Here is a 26,029-nt window from a genome sequence, read left to right as displayed (position 1 = left end):
AACCACTTGCTAAAAATTACAATCTCAAAATAGGGTTTCTAGTCTTTACTTCGCAAAGCCTTTAATTATACAAAACGAGGGGTCGTGTGGCTGAAACCAAAAGTACCCACACATATTTTAGAACAAATTTAGGCCCTGCAACAAACCCCCCCACACCTGCAGAAGTACACGACAAGCACAACACTTTACTTCGACGACAATTCAACTATAGCGATTCCAATTTAGTTTGTTTCGAACGTCAAGCATTTCTATGATGTTTTCACATTTCTAGCCATTTAAACAACATATAATACACTTCATAACAACACCATAAACCCCAATTTGAATAGAAAGGTCTCATCTTACCCGAAATTGGCCAAAGCATGCCAAAACTGCATCTCAAAAACTTCTTGGTATGCTGAATTGGGGCAGACTGTTTGTGTCCTTTTTCTGCTGACACAAATTGGAATTTTATGTTATAAAATATCATTATATAACCATGGTATAACTTAAATAATTAATTCACGGAACAAAACTCGGGTCTTACCTTTCTTGGCCTCAAACCCGTAGCCCCTCTAGCTTGGCCCTTTAAATTTTTCCTTCAACTTTCTTTCAAGTTTCTAAGTGTAAGGTTAAAGAAGCGAATACTTAGTCATAATCATAAACATATATATACATATATACATCTCCACGTCTAAGATGACGATAAGTTTCTCCTCGTAGGATAACTCTTCCATTTCATGGACTTCATTTATGGGACATACTCTGGGTGGATCACCAGTACATTTGTGAAGCATCCATATCTGATAGACTGGGCGTATGGTTTCCAAATAAGGTGGTAAGTTTAATTTACAAGTAAATTTGTCTATCTTACAAGCAACTTAATAAGTCCTAATGTAGTTTGGGCTAAGTTTCCTTTTCTTGCCGAATCTTATTATTTCCTTTTCCTGTTTTGGGAGAATTTCAGCAAAGTTTCCTCTATATTTCTTAACTATCCCCAAAACCTGCACACAGGAAATACCAACAACGCCTCACAGGGCCAACATATATATTCATCTCACATCACAGCCACACAGGGCTTTCAATATCACTTCATGTCGCAGCCACACAGGGCTTTCAATATCAACAATAATATAAAAATAATGGACTTACCTCATATGTCCAACTTTGAACTGCATCTGTTACACTTCCTTGTCTACTTTCCTTTCAGTTTTTAACTTTATATTTCAATCATACTTCAATACCTTACCTGGCACATATCTTTCGTGCCTTGGCTTACCTGCGTGCTTGGTAACTTCCAATATCATCAGTCACTTTTTTCTATCAATGCTGTCCTTCTGCTGAAATCAGAAGTTAGTATAAGGAATTTCACTTCCTATGACTCGACTCTATCGCACAATCTTTAGATATGAAAGAAGAGTAACATCCTAAATATCCTGTAGCCTCCTATTTATAGATGTGTCATGCAACACATCGATAATCAAGACTCTACTAGACACAGTCTGTAGACACTCCGAAGATGAACTGCTCTGATACCACTTCTGTCATGACTCAACCCCTGAGGCCACAATTGGGGTTTGACCTGGACCCCTGTGTACCTACCTATCAACTTTAGTCAAATTAGACTATGTATGATGTGATACATCTCACAAAAACCTCAATGTGTTAAAACTTTTTTATGTTCATGTAGTTGTTACACCCCACATCTTAGAACTTGAAAGGTTCCTTAAGTTACTTAGAAGTTAGTATGTGAGCTACTTAAGCTACGACCCTATTGAACAACTCTAAGAAGGGAGAATGTGACACCCCATGGTAGGGAAGGTTGGAAATAGGGTCAAGAGAAGTCGGCAGGAGTTGGAGGCCAACTAACGAGTTGTAAGACTCGACTTATCTACGTAAATTACTAAGTTAGAAGCCTCACGTACGTGAGTTACTTGATTACATACCAAGCCTACGTAGCAAGGGTTTTATAGGCTCTTAAAGTGAGATGAGATTACGAACGAGATTACGAACCCATGAGGAAGAAAAAAAAATTCGCGGGGCAGCCAATAGAAGGGTGACACATGGCATCCCTAAGCAAGCAGGTGACCCACCTACTTAGGGTCAAGTAGGTGACCCACCTGCTTGGGGAGGTGGACCCCGCTGCCACGTGGCATCACCCCATTGGACGCATGGTTGAGGTGGCCCAATGAGGGCCTGACACGTGTCACCCTTAGGGGTTGACACGTGTCACCTCATATATATATGTATATGTGGTACTTCAGTTGTTCATTTATCCAAAATAGTAGCTGAACTTAGAGAAAAAAAAATGTGAAAAGAGAGAAAAGAGAGGCAGCCTTGGTTCTTGAAGATTTAAGGTGAGTTCCTTAATTTTCTTCCGTGAATTAATTATATACGGTGTATCTTAAGTACGTGTATACGTATATATGTGTTTTAAGACGCTCATGGAACTAAAACTCCAGCGTTGCAACTGAAATTTGGAAGGAAAAAAGGAGAGAAAACGTAAAAAGGGGCAAGGGAGAGGGCTACGGATTTGACCCTTTGTGAGTAAGCTTCCGGATTTCGTTCCATGAATTAATTATTTGACGTGTTCCTAAGTTGTATATTGGTGTTTTATAACCTAAAAATTCAATTTGGGGCAGCGAGGAAGTACCACAAGCAGCCCGCTCAATTTCAGCACGTTGAAGAAGTTCCGAGGCACAATTTCGGCTAGATTTAGCCAATTTCGGGAAAGGTAAGTTCTTCCCCTCTAATTTGAAGTTTATGATATTAAATTAGGGTGTATTATACACCTTAGTAGCTGCTGGAAGTTGGGTAAAAGGCTTCAAAAGTTCGGCGTTCAAAATAAGCAAAATTGGAATCGCTATAGTTAATTATAATCGAATAATGCCTCGCGCTTGTGGTGTGTAACTGTTGGTCGTGTGGTGAGTTTTTAGGGTTCTGGAATGTGTGTTGATAAGGGCGTGAGGGGATTCTGGTTGCATCCACAAGACCCTCCGCTTGGCAATTAAAAATTTTGCGAAAGAAAGATTTAAAACTCTAGTTTTGGTATCTTAGTTTCGAGTGAATTGTTGGGGGTTTATATTGGGTAATGTTGTCATAATATGTATATTCATGGGCTGCTGGTTGTGTTGTTGGTTGTCTGCAGGTGCTAAGGACATGGTTGGGAGTTCGGATAGGGCACATTATAGGGGAGGTGCTGTCCGATTTTTGTTAACACCTTACCTAATTAAGGAACTAGTCAAGAAGGCAAGCGAGGGGAGGAATGCTATGAATACGAGTGGGTAGCCTAAGTTTCTGGAAAGTCTAAGTTTGTTAATACTCGCCTTATTTCTGTGTTAAATAGGTTTCGAGGACGACGACGTAAACGCGACTAAGGGAGGTCCATAAGAGGTATGTGAAGCCTATTCTTTCTCTTCTTTTGGCATGTCGTAGAGGTAAGGGAAAAATGATATAATTTCTAAAGTGATTCCATTCCTAAGTGTCTTTTATTCAATTCTGAATGTTGAACTTTTATGGTAGTTAAACTAATTTCCTTGAACCTTTTATATGCTGAGGACTTAATGAATATACAAACTCCTAGTCATAAAATTATTCGAAGACGAGTACTCTGGAGTTCTTAAGTGACTAGTCTTACTTAGGTATATGTCTAGGAACCTCGTTATATAATTAATATAGCCCCTAATGGCACTTAGAGGGTAGCTAGATTGACTATACTGTTACTCGTATTGTTAAACAATAACTTAGTCCTCTTTTATAGTTGAGTCTTGGATAACGATTTAAACTGTGTTTGGTTTCTCACTACTCTACTCGTGTATACTATAACACTTCTTTTCCGAGTCCCGGGCCGATTATCAGATTCGTGCAACTCACTACATTATCCACCGAGCCCTTCACTAGAAGGCCAGGTACGTATGTATATATATATGATGATGATGTATTGTAATAAGGTGGTGATGGCACGGGGACTGATATTGATACTACAGATATGATTCACCGGACCCCTGATGGGGCCGACTATATTGAAAATCTGAGCATGCATGTCTTTATAATTTATAGAATACGGATACATATTTTTGACTTGAAAAATTATTCTCTTATGCCTCTGTTTCGGATATACCTCTAGTTATACTATGTTATACTTTACATACTCAGTACATATGTTGTACTGACCCTATTTCTTCGGGGGGGGGGGCTACATTTCATGCCCGCAGGTACAGGTACACAGGTTGAGAATCCGCCAGCGTAGGAGTCCCACTCAGCGGTCTAAGAGCGCTCCATTGTGCTGGAGCTAAATTTTGGGTACTAAGTTCTGATGTATATATTAGTTCATTCATGGGTACAGCGGGGGCCCTGTCCCGCCTTATGTTACTGTTCTTCTTACTCTTAGAGGTCTATGGATACAAATGTGGGTTATGTGTGTGTAGAACGTATGTGTATATAAACTGTATATAAGTTGTATATGGAATGTATCTAAGATGTATATGAGTTGTATATGAGTTGTGTGTGGGCTGTATATGAGATGTGCATGAGTGGCATATGAGCTGTATATATGGGTATGTATGACTGTACCCATATGACTTACAGTTTAGGGCGTTCCCGGTATTGTGGCGGCCTTGTCGGCTCGCATGTATTTGTACTACAAACGTCCTTATGTCTTACTACAGCCTTGCCAGCCTGTATGTTACTTTCCCTTTTAATATATGTTGAGTGTAAACATGAGACAGGTTATGCATAATTGGCCAGGGTACATGTGAGTGTCCAGTTCGGGCACCCGTCACGGCCTATGGGATTGGGCTGTGACAGAAGTGGTATCAGAGCGGTTCTTTTCTTGGTGTGTCCACAGACCGTGTTTGGTAGAGGCTTGTTTATCGGTGAGTTGTGCACCACATCTATAAACAGGTGGCTACAGGACATTTAGGATATCATCTTTATCTTATCTTAGATCGTGCGATAGAGCTATACTTTTATGATGACCCTCCACTAATCAATCTATATGTTTACAGTGATGCCTCCACGGAAAGCAACCACTGCCCAGAAGGGAAAGTCAACAGCTGGGGAAGCAGTTACACCCCAAGAATTACCAGTGCTCATGCCCAGTCTATGCCGAGGATGGTACTTCAGTCGGCGAGCTCTACTATGCCGCTACCCTAAGAGGAGTTTAGGGCAGCAACAGATGCGGATCCTGAACCTCCAGTACAGGAGCCTCCAGTCCCATAGTAGGGGGCGGAAGACAGAGCTATGTGAGAGGGAGTGCAGTTGATGACTGGACTGATGGCAGGACAGGCCCGGAGGCATGGCCCAGATGATGCAAATAGACAAGATAGCTTGAGGGTTCATGACTTCCTAGCCTTCAATCCCCCAGAATTTCATGGATCAAGACCTGCAGAGGACCCACAGGAGTTCACTAGACAGATGCAGCATACACTGCGAATCATTAGGGCCTTGGAGACTGAGTCGGTAGAATTAGCCTCCTATCAGCTGCGTGATGTGGTCGCTAACTGGCATGAGTCTTGGGAATTATCGAAGGGCGAAGGTGCTCCTCCAGCTGAATAGGATGAATTTGCAGAAGCCTTTCTTAGTCACTTCCTACCTTTAGAAATGAAATGAGCTAGGGTTGATAAAATTTTGCAGTTAAAGTAGAACAACAGGAGTATTCGCGACTATAGCCTCGAGTTTGACTCATTGGAGAGGCATGCCCCCACAGTTATGGCAGATATGGCAGACAGGGTGCATCGGTACGTCATGGGCTTAGACCTTTATTTGGTTGATAGCTATATGGCCATGGCTTCTCAGCCAGGCATGGATATTTCCCGGGTACAAGCATATGACCAAGGGGTAGAAGAGCGACTTAGAAGGCGTCAGCCTGATAGATAGTTTGATAGAAGTCAGCCTAAGAGGGCTAAGTCAGTTGGTTATCCCAGGAAATTTCACAGCGGGCGATTCCAGCAGTTTGGTAGATACCCCTCCCAGCCAGCTCGAAGTGTACCTCCACAGTTCCTAGGTAGACGAGTTGAAAGCGCCAGATATTCGGGGGCCGGTCAAATCTCTAAAGCCTCAGGTACACAGATGAACCAGAGCTCTCGATAGTCAAGACCCCCGATGGCCAGTGTCCTCGTTGTAATAAGCCTCATTTTAGGGAATGTCGTTGGACTACAGGTGCTTGCTTTTCTTGTGGCCGTCAAGGCCATATTGCGAGGGAATGTCCGTATAAGAGTAGTCCAGGTAGTATGGCTCAGCCCACTGGGTCAGTTGTGGGTTCGTCTTCTTTTGTGGCTATGCGCCCGATGGGGCGGGGAATGTAGATACCAGCAGGCCGTGGTAGGGGGCGTGGCGGAGCTGCCAGTTCTAGCGGTCCTTCTAACCGTATATATGCATTGTCCAGTAGATAGGACCAGGAAGCATCACCGAATATGGTCACAGGTACATTATCAATCTTTTCTCAAGACGTATATGCATTGATGGATCCAGGCTCTACTTTATCATATATATCTCCTTTTGTTGCTAATAGAATTGGAATTAAGCCTGAATTAATAGAATCATTTGAGGTGTCTACACTAGTGGGAGACACTCTTGTGGTGAAACAAGTATATAGAAATTGTCCGATGAATGTATATAGTCATCATACCTTGGTTGATTTGATAGAATAAGATATGGTGGAGTTTGATATTATTATGGGTATGGATTGGTTAGCTTCTTGTCGTGCCAATGTAGACTGTAGAAATAACGTAGTTCGGTTCCAATTCCCTGGTGACCCAATTGTGGAGTGGGGAGGAAATACGGCGTCGCCGAAGGGTAAGTTTATTTCATACCTTAAGGCAAGGAAAATGATTAGAAAGGGGTGTATTTATCATTTAGTCTGCGTTCACGATCTGGAAGCAGAGGTGCCAACTCTTCAGTCGGTACCCATGGTTAATGAATATCCGGATGTGTTTCCAGATGAACTTCCAGGTCTTCCTCCCGAATGGGAGGTAGAGTTCACGATAGACATGCCATTAGATACTCAACCTATTTCTATTCCCCCATATAGAATGGCACCTGCGAAGTTAAATGAACTAAAGGAGCAACTGAAGGACTTGCTGGAAAAAGGCTTCATTAGGCCCAGTACATCCCCATGGGGAGCGCCGGTATTATTTGTTAAAAAGAAAGATGGATCGCTGCGAATGTGCATTGACTATAGGCAGCTGAACAAGGTAACAATTAAGAACAGATATCTCCTCCCCAGGATTGATGATTTGTTTGACCAGTTGCAGGGTGCTAAATGCTTTTTGAAGATAGACCTGCGGTCAGGCTATCATCAGGTACGGGTAAGAGAAGCGGATATCCCAAAGACCGCATTCAGAACTCGATATGGACATTATGAGTTCAAAGTGTTGTCTTTTGGGTTGACAAATGCTCCAGCGGTATTTATGGACTTGATGAACCGAGTGTTCAAACCATTTCTAGATTTGTTTGTGATCGTATTTATTGATGATATTTTGATCTATTCATGATCAGAAAAGGAACATGCGGATCATTTGTGGGTGGTACTGGGAATACTCCAACACCAGAAATTATACGCTAAATTTTCTAAATGTGAATTTTGGTTAACTTCAGTGGCTTTTTTGGGGCATATTATTGGGATTAATGGTATTCGCGTAGATACACAGAATATTGAGGCTGCGAAGGCATGGCCAAGACCTACAACTCCTATGGAGGTACGTAGCTTTTTGGGATTAGCAGGATATTACAGGAGGTTCGTAGAAGGATTTGCTTCCATTTCAGTGCCTTTAACAAGACTGACTCAAAAGACGGCTAAGTTTTAGTGGACTGATGCTTGTGAATGGAGCTTTCAGTTGTTAAAAGAAAAATTGACTACGGCTCCTGTTCTAACCCTTCCAGAAGGACCCAATGGCCTTGTTATCTATTGTGATGCTTCCGGTATTGGACTTGGATATGTATTGATGCAACAGGGTAAAGTTTAGCTTATGCCTCTCGACAACTTAGGAAACATGAAAAGAATTTTCCAACTCATGACTTGGAATTAGCAGCGGTGATTCATGCCTTGAAAATATGGAGGCACTACTTATATGGCGTACATGTTGATATTTATACAGATCACAAAAGCCTCTAGTATATCTTCAAATAGAAGGAATTGAACTTACGACAGAGAAGGTGACTGGAGTTATTAAAGGACTATGACGTCGATATTTTATACCACCCAGGGAAGGCAAATGTGGTGCCAGATGCGCTCAGCCGTAAGTCGATGGAAAGCTTGGCAGACGTACCACCAGAATGGAAAGAGATAACTCGTGACACTTGCCAGCTCGCCAATCTGGGAGTCCGTTTAGCTGATTTAGGTGATGACGGGGTCTCTATTCGAGGAATTATTGAATCGTCGATCATGGAGGAAGTAAAACAATGCCAGTACCAGGACCCTGTCCTAGCACAGTATAGGGATGAAACTCTTCAAAAGGGAAAGCCTCTATTTGAGGTCACAACTGATGGGATACTGCGATATCAAGGTAGAGTCTGTGTACCGAAAGTTGCAGGGTTACGACAACAAGTACTGGGAGAGGCACATCATGCTCGTTATTCAATTCATCCGAGGTCAACCAAGATGTATCACGACCTCAAGGGTGTATATTGGTGGGATGGTATGAAAAGGGATATAGCAGAATTCGTAGCCCAATGCCCGAATTGCCAGCAAGTTAAAGTGGAACATTAAAAACCGGGTGGGCTACTACAAGAGATGGAGATTCCAACCTGGAAATGGGAAGCGATTAACATGGATTTCATTATTGGCTTACCTCGTACTCCCCGGAAGCAGGATTCTATTTAGATTATAGTGGATAGGCTGATAAAATCAGCCCACTTCCTCCTATTCAAGACCACATACTCCGCCGAGGATTATACGAAGTTGTACGTCAAGGAAATAGTACGACTTCATGGAGTTCCCACATCTATTATTTCGAACAGGGGAGCCCAGTTTACAGCCCATTTTTGGCAGTCATTCCAGGAAGGCTTAGGAACGCAAGTAAGCCTTAGTACAACATTTCATCCCCAAACTGATGGCCAGGCCGAGCGCACTATTCAGACACTAGAGGATATGTTACGAGCCTGTATAATTGACTTTAAAGGTAGCTGGGATAATCATATATCACTTATTGAGTTTGCCTACAATAATAGTTATCACTCCAGCATTCAGATGGCACCGTATGAGGCTTTATACGGCAGGAAGTGCAGGTTACCTATCGGTTAGTTCGATGTTGGCGAAACGCAACTAATGGGTCTAGACATAGTCCAACAAGCAGTAGAAAAAGTAAAGCTTATTCAGGAGATATTATTAGCTGCCCAAAGTCGACAGAAGTCATATATAGACAGACGACGTCGATCGTTGGAGTTTCAAGTAGGCGAATGGGTGTTTTTGAAAATATCTCCTATGAAAGGAGTAATGAGGTTCGGAAAGAAAGGGAAGTTGAGTCCGAGATATATTGGCCCTTACTTAATCCTTCGCCGAATAGGCAAGGTTGCCTACGAATTGGAGTTGCCAGCAGACCTAGAAGTAGTACATCCGGTTTTCTATGTATTCATACTTCGCAGATGTGTAGGTGACCCATCCCGAGTACATTCCGTGGATGATATCCAGGTCACTAAATAGCTAGCCTATGAAGAAAAACCAGTCGCCATCCTGGATCGACAGATTAGAAGATTTCGAACTAAGAACGTAGCCTCGGTTAAGGTGCTGTGGTGGAATAGGAATCAGGAGGAAATGACCTGGGAAGCCGAAGAGGACATGAGACACAAGTATCCATACCTATTCCCAATACCTACAGGTAACCCCGACTCCTGAATACTTGTATATTAAAGATATGGATAGAGAAGTATATGATACCATAGAAAACAAAACTCACTATAATCTATATATAGTCTTAAGGGAAGTTGTAGATAACATTCGAGGACAAATGTTCTAAAGGGGGGAAAGATGTTACACCCCACATCTTAGAACTCGAAAGGTTTCTTAAGTTACTTAGAAGTTAGTATGTGAGATACTTAAGTTACGACCCTATTGAAAAACTCTAAGAAGGGAGAATGTGACACCCCATAGTAGGGAAGGTTGGAAATAGGGTCAAGAGAAGTCGGCAGGAGTTGGAGGCCAACTAACAAGTCGTAGGACTCGACTTATCTATGTAAACTACTAAGTTAGAAGCCTCACATACGTGAGTTACTTGATTACATACCAAACCTATGTAGCAAGGGTTTCATAGGCTATTAAAGTGAGACGAGATTACGAACGAGATTACGAACCCACGAGGAAGAAAAAACAATTCGCGGGGCAGCCAATAGGAGGGTGAAACATGGCATCCCTAAGCAAGTAGGTGACCCACCTACTTGGGGTCAAGTAGGTGACCCACCTGCTTGGGGGAGGTGAACCCCGCTGCCACGTGGCAGCACCCTATTGGCCGCATGGTTGAGGTGGCCCAATGAGGGCCTGACACGTGTCACCCTTAGGGGTTGACACGTGTCACCTCATATATATATATATATGTATATGTAATACTTCAGTTGTTCATTTATCCAAAACAGTAGCTGAACTTTGAGAAAAAAAACGTGAAAAGAGAGAAAAAAGAGGCAGCCTTGGTTCTTGAAGATTTAAGGTGAGTTCCTCAATTTTCTTCCGTGAATTAATTATATACAGTGTATTTTAAGTACGTGGATACATATATATGTGTTTTAATACGCTCATGGAACTAAAACTCCAGCGTTGCAACTGAAATTTGGAAGGCAAAAAAGAGAGAAAACGTAAAAAGGGGCAAGGGAGAGGGCTACGGATTTGACCCTTTGTGAGTAAGCTTCTGGGTTTCATTTTGTGAATTAATTATTTGACGTGTTCCTAAGTTGTATACTGGTGTTTTATAACCTAAAAATTCAATTTGGGGCAGCGAGGAAGTACCACAAGCAGCCCGCTCAATTTCAGCACGTTGAAGAAGTTCTGAGGCACAATTTCGGCTAGTTTTAGCCAATTTCGGGAAAGGTAAGTTCTTCCCCTCTAATTTGAAGTTTATGATGTTAAATTAGGGTGTATTATACACCTTAGGAGCTGATGGAAGTTGGGGAAAAGGCTACAAAAGTTCGGCGTTCGAAATAAGCAAAATTGGAATCGCTATAGTTAATTATAATCGAATAATGCCTCGCGCTTGTGGTGTGTAACTGCTGGTCGTGTGGTGAGTTGTTAGGGTGATGGAATATGTGTTGATAAGGGCGTGAGGGGATGCTGGTTTCATCCACACGACCCTCCGCTTGGCAATTAAAAACTCTAGTTTTGGTATCTTAGTTTCGAGTGAATTTTTGGGGGTTTATATTGGGTAATGTTGTCGTAATATGTATATACATGGGCTGCTGGTTGTGTTGTTGGTTGTCTGCAGGTGCTAAGGACATGGTTGGGAATTCGGATAGGGCACATTATAGGGGAGGTGCTGTCCGATTTTCGTTAACACCTTACCTAATTAAGGAACTAGTCAAGAAGGCAAGCGAGGGGAGGAACGCTATGAATACAAGTGGGTAGCCTAAGTTTCTGGAAAGTCTAAGTTTGTTAATACTCGCCTTATTTCCGTGTTAAATAGGTTTCGAGGATGACGACGTAAACGCGACTAAGGGAGGTCCATAAGAGGTATGTGAAGCCTATTCCTTCTCTTCTTTTGGCATGTCGTAGAGGTAATGGAAAAATGATATAATTTCTAAAGTGATTCCATTCCTAAGTGTCTTTTATTCAATTCTGAATGTTGAACTTTTATGGTAGTTAAACAAATTTCCTTGAACCTTTTATACGCTGAGGACTTAATGAATATACAGACTCCTAGTCATAAAATTATTTGAAGATGAGTACTCTGGAGTTCTTAAGTGACTAGTCTTACTTGGGTATATGTCTAGGAACCTCGTGATATAATTAATGTAGCCCCTAATGGCACTTAGAGGGCAGCTAGATTGACTATACTGTTACTCGAATTCTTAGACAATAACTTAGTCCTCTTTTATAGTTGAGTCTCGGATAACGATTTAAACTGTGTTTGGTTTCTCACTACTCTACTCGTGTATACTATAACACTTCTTCTCCGAGTCCCGGACCGGTTATCAAATTTGTTCAACTCACTACATTGTCCATCGAGCCCTTCAATAGAAGGCCGGGTACATATGTATATATATATGTTGATAATGTGTTGTAATAAGGTGGTGATGGCATGGGGCCTGATACTGATACTACCGATATGATTCACCGGACCCTTGATGGGGCCGACTATATTGAAAATCTGAGTATGCATGCCTTTATAATTTACAAAATACGGATACATATTTTTGACTTGACAAATTATTCTCTTATGCCTCTGTTTCGGATATACCTCCAGTTATACTATGTTATACTTTACATACTCAGTACATATATCGTACTGACCTCCCTTTCTTCGGGAGGGGGGGATGCATTTCATGCCTGTAGGTACAGGTACACAAGTTGAGGATCCGCCAGAGTAGGAGTCCCACTCAGCGGTCTAAGAGCGCTCCATTGTGCTGGAGCTAAATTTTGGGTACTAAGTTCTAATGTATATATTAGTTCGTTCATGGGTACAGCGGGGGACCTGTCCCGCCTTATGTTACTGTTGTTCTTACTCTTAGAGGTCTATGGATACAAATGTGGGTTATGTGTGTGTAGAACGTATGTGTATATAAACTGTATATAAGTTGTATATGGAATGTATCTAAGATGTATATGAGTTGTATATGAGTTGTGTGTGGGCTGTATATGAGATGTGCATGAGTGGCATATGAGCTGTATATATGGGTATGTATGACTGTACCCATATGACTTACAGTTTAGGGCATTCCCGGTATTGTGGCGGCCTTGTTGGCTCGCATGTATTTGTACTACAAACGTCCTTATGTCTTACTACAGCCTTGCCAGCCTGTATGTTACTTTTCCTTTTAATATATGTTGAGTGTAAACATGAGACAGGTTATGCATAATTGGCCAGGGTACATGTGAGTGTCCAGTTCGGGCACCCGTCACGGCCTATGGGGTTAGGCCGTGACAGTAGCCTCCTTTATTCGTATCGTATCATGAAAGAAAATGCAAGTCGACAAGGCTGCCATAACGTAAAAACATTTACAAAGTGCCATAAAGGCATAATCGAAATAAACTCATGAACAACCCACACATACATGTCTACAAATCTCTAAGAATAGTATGGTAACATATGGCGGGACAGGGCCCCCGTCGTACCCCTGAATAAACAAATACACATATACTCCGGAGGTCTACTAAAAACCTACGGTAGAGAAAAGTACATGAATTTTCAAAATAAATTGCCCCAGTATCGAGTTATGGTGATACTGAAACATGAAAGAGTTATAATAAAATTCAAACTTTTGAAAATCGAGTCGAGTTAAGTTCAGAAAGAGAATCCTTGACGTAGCTAGGGATGTTTGAAATTCTACTAGCTTACCCTAGTTTGCTGCTTAGAGGGAGTTACATGTTGTAGTGCATTGTCCTGCTAAATAGGTAAAAGGGTGAAAAGTACTTGTCGCGGTTCAAAAATAATAAATTGAAATATTAATGTAAAGAGTAACGTGTAGATGTCCAAATGATTATTGATATCTCTATTTTGTGGGATGAATGCGATGTAGGCAAAGTAACTTATAATGTAAAACCTCCAACTGGCGGGGCGATTGTAATGTAATGCCTGCATCCGGCTGTGTAAAGCTTGTAATGTAAAGCCTCTAACTGGCGGGGTGATTGTAATGTAACTCCTGTATCCGGTGATGTAAAGCTTGTAAATGTAATGCTTGTATCTGGCAGTGTAGAGCTTGTAATGTAATGCATGTATTCAGTGGTGTAGAGCTTGTAAATGTAATGCGTGTATCTGGCGATGTAAAGCTTGTAATGTAACGCTTGTATCCGGCGGGGCGACTATAATGTAACACCTATATCTAGCGAAAGAAAGGTTGTAATATAGAATCTAATCATATATATATATGCTGATGTTGTATGCATGCTCCTAATTGGTGGAGCTTTGATGAGATTTGCTATATATAGCCTCCAGACAGTGGAGTTTGAGTGACATTTGCTATGTACAACTTCCAGGCGGTAGATTTTAAATGGCGTTTGCTATGTACAACCTCTAGACGGTGGGGTTTGAACAACGTTTGCTATGTACAACCCTAGATGATGGAGTTTGAACGATGTTTTCTATGTACATCCTCCAGACGGTGGAGTTTGAATGATGTTTGCTCTGTACAACCTCCCGACGATGGAGTTTGAACGGTGTTTTGTATCTACAACCTCCAATTGGTGGAGTTTGGACGATGTTACACGACATTTTCCTATTGAGGAGCTTATTTAATGCAGTTAGATGATATTCTCCGATGGAGGAGTTGTTGATGAAGTTAGATGACAAGCTCCAATTGATAGAGTTATCTTTGACAAAAAGTAAACTATCCTATTTATCTTATGAGGCCCCTTTGTCTTCAATATTTCGATCCAAGTATAAAGTACTTCCAAAAATAAGGTAAGGGAAAGATATTGGGGCTTATGATTTTGAGAAGTCAAATGGCATCATTAGTCATACCCCTAGACTTGAGATTGTCTTCTTCTATTTCTTGTCTTTCTGCGTTCAATGAAATTTTTTTAGTTTGGGAGGGGGTGTTGATTTGTATCGACTCGCGGATTCAGGCGTCGTCACTGGAAACCTTCAATACTTCTTTAGTTCGTCCGTAGTATCTTACCCTAGAGACTTGGTAGGTAAATAATAGAGAAGTATTTTTAAAAATAAATAGTTCGTTCTTAGCAAAGGATAGAGAGAGAGAGTAATACTTTATCATTTTAAGGTTATGACATGCTTCAAAGTCTATCAAGCTTCTCCGTAATTATTCTTGTATTCTTGTTTTTTGATGATGCTACCCTTGACTCGTTTGCGAGATCCTTCATGTTCTAATGAGACTTAACTAAATGAGGGTTTCCAATAGGTATGACCGAACCTTTTACGCTGCCTAAGTATCCCTAAATGAGAATCAAATTTGAGCGTAGTTCGAGGATAAAAGTGAACATTATGCAATGCGATGACCGAGCCTGACTTAGGCTGCCTACATATCCAAGTGAAATAAGGTTAAGAAGTAGTTCAATTACAAAAGGGAAAATATAAGAAGAAGAAAAAATATGTGATGTAAATGACCGAGCCTGACTCAGGCTGCCTACGTATCCAAGTGGAATCAGGTCTTAGCATAGTTTGAATACAATAGGAAAGTCAAAGAATGCAATGACCGGGCCTGACTCGGGATTCCTACATATCCAATTGGAATCGGGTCAGGACAGTTCAAATACAATAGAAAAGTGAAAATATGAAGGGACCAAATCTGGCAGGGATTGCCTACATATCCCGCCGAGGGAAGTCGTTTTTCTGCTCGAGTCACCTTCCATCATTTCTGAAGGTCCTACCCCTACCCCTTCTAAGTTCATTTGATATCATAATCCTAAAGTGATCTAAAAGAAATAAAAACTAACGTCCTAAAAGGTGCATATTGTCCCAATTTAATGTCCAAGAGGCATTGGATTTACTAATTGGGTAGGTTCTAAACTAAAAGAAAATGTAGGTTTCCTAATTAGACACTTTGTGAAAAAAAAGTAGAGCGAGCAGTTAGCATGTAAATTCTTAAATAAGCTTCTAGATTAATTAATTAGCATGCTTGAAAACGCAAATAAATAGTGAACAGTCTTGACATAACGAGTTTGTGCGTCATAGATCACAAGTCAACATTAAAAATTGAAAAATTAAAGGAGTATTATTAAACATACAAGAGTAATTCATAATTAATTAAGATAAATATTGTTAATCGTCTTGGAATGCTGAAACATTTGTTTAGGCCACTAGATGTGATCTTACACAAATAATATGCTGAAATATTTATTAAATTCTATAGGCATGATTTCTATATGAATTATTATGTTGAAAATGAATGAAACTTTATAGGCATGATTTTATGTGGCATGATATGATGCTAAAATTATTTTAATTTTATATACGTATAATTTCTAAAATACATAATAATTGCAAGTTATATAATGTCCAGACATAATTTTATATAAACCAATATGCTAAAATTTGATTGAAATTACACAAGTATGATGTCTATTATTAAATGTGCTAAAATCATCATTAGTCTTACAAAACATGATTGCTAAATGACCAATTGGAAATGTTATTGATTAAAATATATCGACGTAATATATTGAAAATATAAGATCCTATGACCATGATTTCTAATTAGGGATATGCTAACATTTATTAAAATACTACAGGCATGATAACATGATATGTTGAAAACTAATTAAAGTTGTAGGAATGGTATCAAAAATGGAATGACATGATAAATATTTATTAGAATCCTATGTTCTCTTGATTCTTCTCTCCTAATATGTTTTCGAAATTTGAGAGCTGACAGTAGCATAATTCTCGAACGTAGGACGATGTAGATTTACTTGAGATGTGTTTGATCTCCGAGAACTTCGTAAATCACTTCGTTGTTTAAAGTCGATCTCCGGAAAGAACCCTATTGACCACCCCTTCAAAGAACTTATGTAGTTGATGTTGTAGCTTTCTCCAATGCTTGCAGAAAATTCTCAGAAAATTATATAACCCTCCTATTTATAGTGGTAGGAGGGAGGCAATCCAAATGTGGATGAACTCTTTTGCCTTCTTCTGATTGATTCCTATATGTCTTCAAGATTATCATAAATACTATATGATAAGGTTGCTTTTTGATTGGTTGTTGAAATTTGACCAGGATCGCCACATCATTTGAATACGTGGCATCCTCTTGTTTGTCTTTAACATGACTAGGGTGCCAAGTCATCTTGACACGTGGAATGATCTTGGGCCTCAAGATGAAATTGACCTTTGTACTTGAATTTAATAAAATGGACTTGTGCATTTGTGAGGCCAAAATTAATTATTCAACCCAAATGAACATGAATTTAATCCAAATTTTGTATGAATTAAATCAAATAAAACTTACGTGTCTACAGATGCCCCCTACTTCAAAGCTTGTCGAAGAGCATAGATACGTTGAGGCTCAAACACCAGTATTGAAGTATCACGAGGCAACAATATTACCCTTTACAATATTTGTTTGACTCCAATTGTTTTAGAAGAACTAATTATATTTTTATTTATTTATTTATTTTGCAAATATAATCGAAGCGTAACTTTTACACTAACATAATATGCTAATGTATTCCTTTTGGAAAAGCTTTGTAATTTAACATCGACCGAACTTGATCTGATGAAAATAATTGAGAAGCTTCCCACAAGGCCTAATAACGAGTTGCACCTTTGAACTTTTTAGGCAGGAAGATTACCAATTTAAACACTTCCCCATAATTCATGTCAAACATTTGATTGTGGAGTAACATTATCCTATTCGTGTCTTCAAAGAAAACTAGGATTTTGACTCGTATTCTATAATAGAATCCAAGTCCTTTGCAAAACCAACTTCTTGAGCAAACTTCTTGTTGAAAGCAAATTGGATTCCCCATTCGTGAGTCTATATAAGGATATCATATTCACATATACAATACATCAGTTCCCTCACAAAAAAGAACTTCAGCTCACCGCAAGAATTATCAAAAAACAAAGCTGCAAGAATTATCAAGAAACAAACTTCGGCTCACTGCACGCTGGTTGTATCAACTTCGCACAGGTTCACTAAAAACTTTATATCTTGACTTAGAAATATTGAAATCACGAGCGGTTTATGACACTGAAAAGTAGACTCGAAGGGATACATCTCATATAAAAACCCCGATTAGATTATTCCCAAATTATCTCAGGTATATTTTTGAAAACAAACCTCGAGTTCTGGTTTGCTGGCCATCTCCGTTTTATGTGGTTTCACAAAAAATACCATATCTCGACTTAGGAACATCAAAATCATGAATAGTTTATCGCATCGGAAAAAAGACTCAAAGGGATACGTCTCACGTGGAAACCACAATGAAATTAATCTAAATTAACTCAGATATATTTTTGAAAACAACCCTTAAGTTCTGGTTAGCTGGCCATCTCTATTTTATGCGGCGTCACAAAAAATAGCGTATCTCATCTTAGGAATATTGAAATCATAAGCGGTTTGTAGCATCGGAAAGTAGACTCAAAGGGTATGTTCTATGTGGAAACCGTGGAAACCATGATCAGATTGTCCTTAAATTAGCTCGCGTATATTTTTGAAAATCATATTTAAGTTCTAACTCGTTGACCATCTCTTATTTTATGCAACTTTGTGGAAATCATCATATCTTGACTTGGGAATATCAAAATCATGAGTGGTTTGAGGAATTAGAAAGTAGACTTGAAGGACTACATCTCACGTGAAAACCATGATCAGATTGTTCCTAAATCATCCTAGGTAATTTTCTGAAGTTTAGCTTATGAATCTTAATATGATGTTTTCTTCAGCTTTGTGTGACTTCATCAATTTCATCTTTTTACTTCATCCTTTCAGCAGGTCTTTAAATGAAAAGAATATAATTACAGCTTTATGCGAGTAAGATGAACTTCTGGGATCTCAAGTCGCCACATCCTCAACTTGAGATATCGAACGACAAGAAAAGACCCACTTGCTAAGGTCCTTGCTTTGGAGGTCCACACTCCAGTGATTGACGCCTTCTCACTTGATAGCGGATCACCTACCGAATCCCTTCATCTAGTCTAATGGTCGACAATGGAGGCAATTGACATTTGACTTTAATAAGCCTGTTAGCACCAATTTTTTTATTCTATAATCGTCTACACATGATAAGGAAGTTGGTGCTACTTTTCCCAAAATTTTTAACAAAGGTCTCACCTCATGCAGTTATCCTCAATCTGGTTTCGATGAATTTTGATATACGAATCGCTATTGGGAATGGGCAGAGGATGTTATTAGCCATAACAAAGAGGTGTTGGAGCACATCAAGGTATATGACACCATCTTTTCCCCTTTATTCATATATGACATCAACGAGAACGTGTTGCGGGCCTTTTGTGAACTTTGGCATTCATCGACTAACACTATGTGTGTTGGCATTGGTGAGCTCTTTATTTCATTGTGCGATTTGCGCATGATTGGAGGACTTCCTTTCCATGGAGCTTTCTATGATGAAGTCGTCCCTTCGGCTCAAGAAATGACATAAGAAAATCAAAAAAGAAAGTCATATTTGCCTAAAACTTATGCCTAATTATTTTCAACATTTTATCGACTTTCAAAGGGTGCATCTCAGGAGGTTTCTGTCCGTGATTAAGTGAGTTTTGGTTTAAAGGATCATACTGTTGGGTGTGTTCCCTGAATTTTTTAGTATAATTAGGTTTTCCTTTTCCTAAAAGGAAAACACAATGTCTCCATATTTGGCTAGTCCTTTTTCTTATAGGAAAAGGTTTATGACTATATAGATAGGGGTTTATTCCTTCTAACTTGGTAGCATTCACAATGTAGTCCTAGGGGGCTTTGAGAGTTCTATGTGGGAGGAGAAACTGTGAGACACAAGTAATACGTTATCACTTGTGTGAACCTCTTTATATTCCGAGTGAATTATGTGAGGTTATTTCTCTCAATATTGTGTACTCTCATATTTATAGTGGATTGCCCATCTCCTCTTGTGGATGTAGATCAGTTGACCGAACCATGTTAAATATTTGTCTCTTTTTGGTACATTTCTCATTTGTCTTCTTACTCATGGTCATTCGATATTTGGTTTGTTAGCTTCTGCATGACACCTAATATTTTTGGTCCTAACAAGTGGTATTAGAGCAAGGCTAAAAATGGGTGTTCATCTTGACGAGTTGAGTTCTAGCCGCAAACTATTTGATAGTAATGAAGAATATTTTTGTTGGAGAAAGTTTTTCAGAGAGGTTCTTTGTGGTGAGACACAGACTTTGCAGAGGAGATTATGCCGAGGAGATGCAACCGTTGGAAGATTATGTGAAGAAGGTGAAGCAAATTTATTTTGTCAGAAATTCAGTCCAAAAGGGAGAATTATTGGGTTTTTCCCTCACTTTTTCATTCAACACACCACTTTTTGCATATTTCATAGTAACCTTACCACCGAAAGCAAAATTTGTTAAAGAAACTCAAAAAGTTTTCCATGAATCTGGTAGAGTATTAAGAAGCCAAAGTCCTTGTATTTCATCATCAAAATTGACACTCATTCCTAATAGCTGATCAAGAACACTTTGAAAATTATTTATGTGATCAAGAATATGACTGCCCTTCTTGTATTTAAAGATCATCAATTTCTTTAGCAAAAACAACTTGTTATTGCCAGTTTTGGAAGCGTAAAGCATCTCCAACTTTTCTCACAATGCTCTAACATGTGTCTCATTACCTAATTAATTTCGATCCTAACAAATGGTAAAAAAGCCTTGGTTATCTATCAAGAATTTCTCGATGGAGGGAAATATGAGCAAGATGGTGTGTTTAAATGGGAGTAACTACAACATATGAAAGAGCAAGATGAAAGATTTACTGTTCATGAAAAATATGCATCTTTCCGTTTTTGCTACTCATAAACCCAAAAATGTGACATATGAAAATTGAGAATTTAAGCACCAACAAGTGGTATCAGAGCGAGGTTAAAAACGGGTGTTCGTCTTGGCAGGTTGAATTCTAGTCGCAACCTATTTGACAGTAATGAAGAATATTTTTATTGGAGAAATTTTTCAGATAGGTTCTCTGTGTTAAGACATAGACTTTGTAGAGGAGATTATGTAGAGGAGATGCAACCGTTGAAGATTATGTGAAGAAGGTGGAGCAAATTTATTTTGTCGGAAATTCAAGCCAAGGGGGAGAATTGTTGGGTTTTTGTCCTGAGTTTCCTAGTATAATTGGATTTTCCTTTTCCTAAAAGGAAAACATAAAGTGTCCATATTTGGCTAGTCCTTTTTCTTATAAGAAAATGTTTATGACTATATAAATAGAGTCTTATTCCTCCTAACTTAGTAGCATTCACAATATGTCCTAGGGGCTTTGAGAGTTTTAGGTAGGGAGAGAAACGATGAGACACAAGTGTTATGTTAACACTTGTGTGAACCTCTTATGTTTATAATGGATTGCTCATATCCTCTTGTGGATGTAGGTCATTTGACCGAACTACATTAAATATTTGTGTCTTTTTTGGGTATATTTATCATTTGTCTTCTTACTCATGGTCATTCAAAATTTGATTTGTTAGCTTTTTCATGACACCTAATATTTCCGGGCCTAACACAGACAAGTATAAATAGCCTCCACCATGACAAGCAGCGAGTTAAACCAAGATTAAGTCCTAATCCTTCAGGCTATGTTGATATGTCATTTTTACCACGAACTAAGGAAGAGAACGCTCCTTTCATTGAGTTAGGTGTTGAGGGGTCTCTTAGAGAAGAGATGACTTTAGGTGCCTTTCTCGGCTTCTAGCTTTGTAAGTTCGCATTTCCTACTAACAAATTTGACACCATCCGTCCAAGTGTTTTCAAGGTTTCAAGCTTGATGGCTCATAGGTAGAAGTTAGCACTAGCAATACCCATCTTGGCGAGTATCTACAAAGGCTTGAAAGAGATTTCAGCTTCATTAAACTTAAGTGTGAGCGACATAATTTTTCCGTATAGTATGTCTATGGATGGATTGGTTGTTATTTTGACACTTACTATCAAGCCAATTGTCATTAGAGTGATGCTCGTATGTTTAAGACTGGTAGAGAGAGAATGGCTAAATATTTCAACCTTGCAGATGCGTGACGACTATATCAAGATGTGAATATTCGCCATCTTCACCACCTAGCCATGCTACAGCCTAAAGAGTTGTTTATCACAGATAGCGGCGACTTGTCTAGCTCTTGGAATGATTATTTCATTAGCCTTCATTCGAGTTATGTCACCATTAGACGTGATGACCACTTTGTTATGGAGCCTTACAACCACCATAGATTTAGTCGTCAATTTGGGTTCAATCAAGACTTAACTGGTAACTTCATTGGACGACAATTTAACGGCACACTACAAAAATTGGTACAACTTTGGCATTCCTGCACTTGCATTGGTAGTTCCTCAACAATTATCATACCACCACGTCCTGATAGGCCTTTAACGACCTGTAGATATGCAAAGTGGTGGTCAACTGGTCAAACAAACCCTGTTGGGCAGAACAAAATTGTCTTAAAATGTTAGAAGCGTGACAACACTCAAGAATCATCTAAAGTTCGCCACTTTCAAACACAAGATCAAAATAATCCTCGTCTTCTTCTTTTTTTAAGTCACAGGAAAGCCGGTCATCTAAGTCTTCACCTTCAAAAGGTGTGTCAGTGTGAAATGGGGATGGAGCTCAGCTTCTTTCATCGGCATCAAAAATGGGTATCATACCTTCTGTGGTGTCGGACAACACTTGTAAGAGAAAAGATCCTCATATTTCCTCTAAGAACACTTGTGGGAAGATTTTGACCGAAGTATTTTCCAAAGAAACGACTTCTGTTGCCCTTTTGGATGAAGTCGTAGATGCTAATGGAGATACCAGCTCAATAGAAGTGGACCCGGAACCAGACCAACACTGGAATCGTAAAAGAAAGAGAGTAAAAGATCAAGGTACCGAACCCATTGACCTGGACACCGTCACCATAGATAGTGAGACATATTTTGTCGATTCTCCTAGCTTCATTATGCCATTAGCTGAACTCGCAGAACAAGTAAAGTCTCTTTTCTTCCTTTTTCTTTTTACTTCATTTATTTTACGCTTTGTTAACCTCTTTTTCTTCTATTTCTTTTGAAGTTGGGTATCAAGGGCGCATCTGCTAATATATTTAGTGATATTTTTTATGAAGATGGTACTACGAGCCCAAGCTACCCCGATATATTTTTACTTCCTCCTCCAGAAGTGTTGGAAAACAAAGTAGAAGTTGCAACTGCTCGAGTCAACTCTTCAAATACTTTTGTTCCTTCGTCATGCTTGTCGACACCTACTGCCCCTAATTTCAAACCACAAGAGACGATTTCTACTTTCAAGATGCATTAGATTTTTACTTTCAAGATGCATTATGTTTCCAATATGTGGGGTGCCTTGTGCGAGTGGGTGACAGATTCTCCTTTGATTCTCAAGATAAGTTTTTAAAGTTAAAAAATGGTGTTAACTTGATTCTAGAAGAGGTAAAAGGGACTAATACCTCAATACTTCTATTTTGGAGGGTTCTGTTAAAGCTTTTTTCAATACATATGAGGAGTATGACACCATGAAATTGTCTTCATCTCATAAAATGACCAAAGAATCCCACCAAAAATTGTTCGCTGATGTGCAGAAATGTCTTATCGATGCAAAGGAGGAAAGCAAAAAAGCGAAGGGGCTCATGGAGGATCTCCAAGCAACTGTTGAAAAAGATGACGCAGAATTGAAAACTCTATCTGCGAAGTCAAAAGTCTAGAGAAGATTATCATAGTCAAGAGAAGATTATCACTTTTGAAGGCGAGATTCAATCCATTGAGGAGAGTCGTCCATTGTCTGAAGATGAAGTGGAAAAGTTATCCAAATTCGAAGAGGCCGTTGAGACGAGTCGCCAACAAATCCTAGAATTCAAACCTTTTTCATAGTTTAGATTCTTGCTTATGATTTTTTTTCTTTTTATTGCTTACCATGATGTAGTGGCATTTCTTTCTTGGAACAATTACATCATCACTTTATTTTAAAATGAATCGTCTCACTTAGAAATTAATAACTTCTCTTTTTTTTTGAATGAACACAACTGATGAATCTGCCCCCATCTTAAATAATCTTTAAGCTTTGTTGAGAATTTGTATCGGACACTATGCAGATTTTCTTTTTGTGCCACACTAGTTTTCAGCTTGTGACCTTGTAGTATAAAATTCATAACTCGGCGTAGGATTGTCGTAATCATGAGATTCATGTTTAGTTGGAAAGAAGACTTCAAGAACTACAATATCTGTAAAAATCATAGCCATAGGACTTTTGAATTAGTACAGATTTCGTTTTGAAGTCAGCTTATAAATCTTCCTTGCTCGTCCTTCAGCTTTGTGCGGCTACGGTAGAAAATTCATAACTCGGTGTAGGATGGTCGGAATTATGAAATTCTTGTTTAGATGGGAAGAAGACTTCAATAACTACAATATATATAAAAATCTCAGCCATAGGACTTGTGGATTAGTACATATGTCGTTTTGAAGTCAGCTTATAAATCTGCCTTGCTCGTTCCTTCAGCTTTGCGCGGCCGTAGTAGAAAATTCATAACTCGGCGTAGGATTGTCGGAATCATGAGATTCTTATTTAGTTGGAAAGAAGACTTAAAGAACTACAATATATGTAAAAAATCACAGCCATAGGACTTGTTGATTAGTACAGATTTCGATTTGAAATCAGCTTAGACTCGGCGGTCAACAACATCTACAGAACTTATGGTAAACATCATTCTGGATTTATTCCTTATGTTGATTACTTGTATGGTATGTCGATTTCACATCCTTTCCCACTTTTGCGGAATGTCTATATCTTGAATTTGGTGTATTCAAGATATGAGTCATTTGATCCTTTCTAGTTGAGGCTTCTGAAAAGCAACAACTTGGTGCTTCACTTTCCACTTTCGTCGCGGATTTTGTTAATATAACTTGTTGCTTTGGTTTCCAGGGCAACTTTGGCGAGCGACCACTTGGAGAATTCATCTAGATGCACCTCCCCCTTCGCGGCTTCATGAAAGAAGGGCTTAGAGTTGGAGCGATCGTGTTCCATGTTTGGTACTCGAGCATGTAGCGTATCTCATTTTCATTCTTGGGAATGCGAGCCAAGTACTACCATTAATTTTGCCTCACTCAACTTTTCAGCTTTGATTATCTACGTTAGAAAATTTATATTTTGAAGAAGGGATGTCTAACTCACACGCTAACTATGTTACTTCAAATAACTCTTGTGATGATCAAGTAATGGAGCGCCCCATTTTTTTTAACTCATATGATTGAACTTAGAATAATATTCTAAGCTGCCTACGTACCTCAAGAGGATCAAGTAATAACGTAGTTCAGAAAGATGAGTTATTTTTTTGTCCTAACTCTTGCCTAGGCCGCCTCTTTTGAGGTTTTCAACTTAGCAGATCTCTTCTTTTTCTTTTTTGTGAGCCGTACACAGTTAAAACTCATGCGGGGTAGGAGTAACTTGCAGTTTATGCTCGTAATGATCTTGAGGGTCATTTTTTAAAACTTGCATGAAATTACCATTTTGCTTCTATCGTTAGTGCTCTCGAGTATTATTTGATCAGTTTGTGTAGTTGAAAGTGTCAAAATCTTAATGGTTTGTAAATTGTGCAATTCTTGAGTTTATAGAGTTAGGAGGTGAAAAAGTGATTTTCGGTACCAAATAGAGTTATGGGTCTCAGAAGGAAATTCCATCAATTCCAGTAGCTACGAAATATGGAAATTGGTCTAGGAGAGTTTACAAAATTAATTTTGGAGTTGTAACGAAGATTTGAGGTCTTGAGTTGGAAATTTGAGGAATTTTAGACCAATGTTTGACTTTGGTCAATTTCAGAGTTTCGATACTCAAAATGGAATTCCAACGACTACATTGGATTTGGGGGATGGTTTTTGGTCTAGAAGAAGTGTTGGCTGAATATTTAGAGGTCCCAATCTCATTTTGGTATTTTGAAGGCCTAAGTTGGTTTAGTTGCGACTTTTCGAGTTACGGGTGAAGAAAAACTAGAATTTAAATTCTGATGGTTCCATCAGCTTTGGAACGGTCAAATTAGGCTAGTATCATTATTGGTATGATAATTGAGTCAATCAATACGAGTTTGGGCCATTTGGCGCTTTTGACTTTGAAATTTAGCCTATGGTTGACTTTGATCAAAATTCTTAAAAAACACACTCGAATGAAAATTCTGACATCACAATTAGTTTTGGAATATCAATTTTGGTTTAGGACGACCCTTCGTTTTCTTTCCAAAGTTTTTGGTCTAATCCCGAGCCCCGTTGTGAAATTTGGCTTAAAATGACACTTGGATATGGGATTCACCTTTTATTAAAATGAC

The sequence above is a fragment of the Solanum dulcamara genome, chromosome 10 (genome assembly GCF_947179165.1).
Source record: "Solanum dulcamara chromosome 10, daSolDulc1.2, whole genome shotgun sequence".
Classification (NCBI taxonomy): Eukaryota; Viridiplantae; Streptophyta; class Magnoliopsida; order Solanales; family Solanaceae; genus Solanum; species Solanum dulcamara.
The sequence above is the reverse complement of the archived record's forward strand: the minus strand, read 5'-3'. Positions refer to the sequence as shown.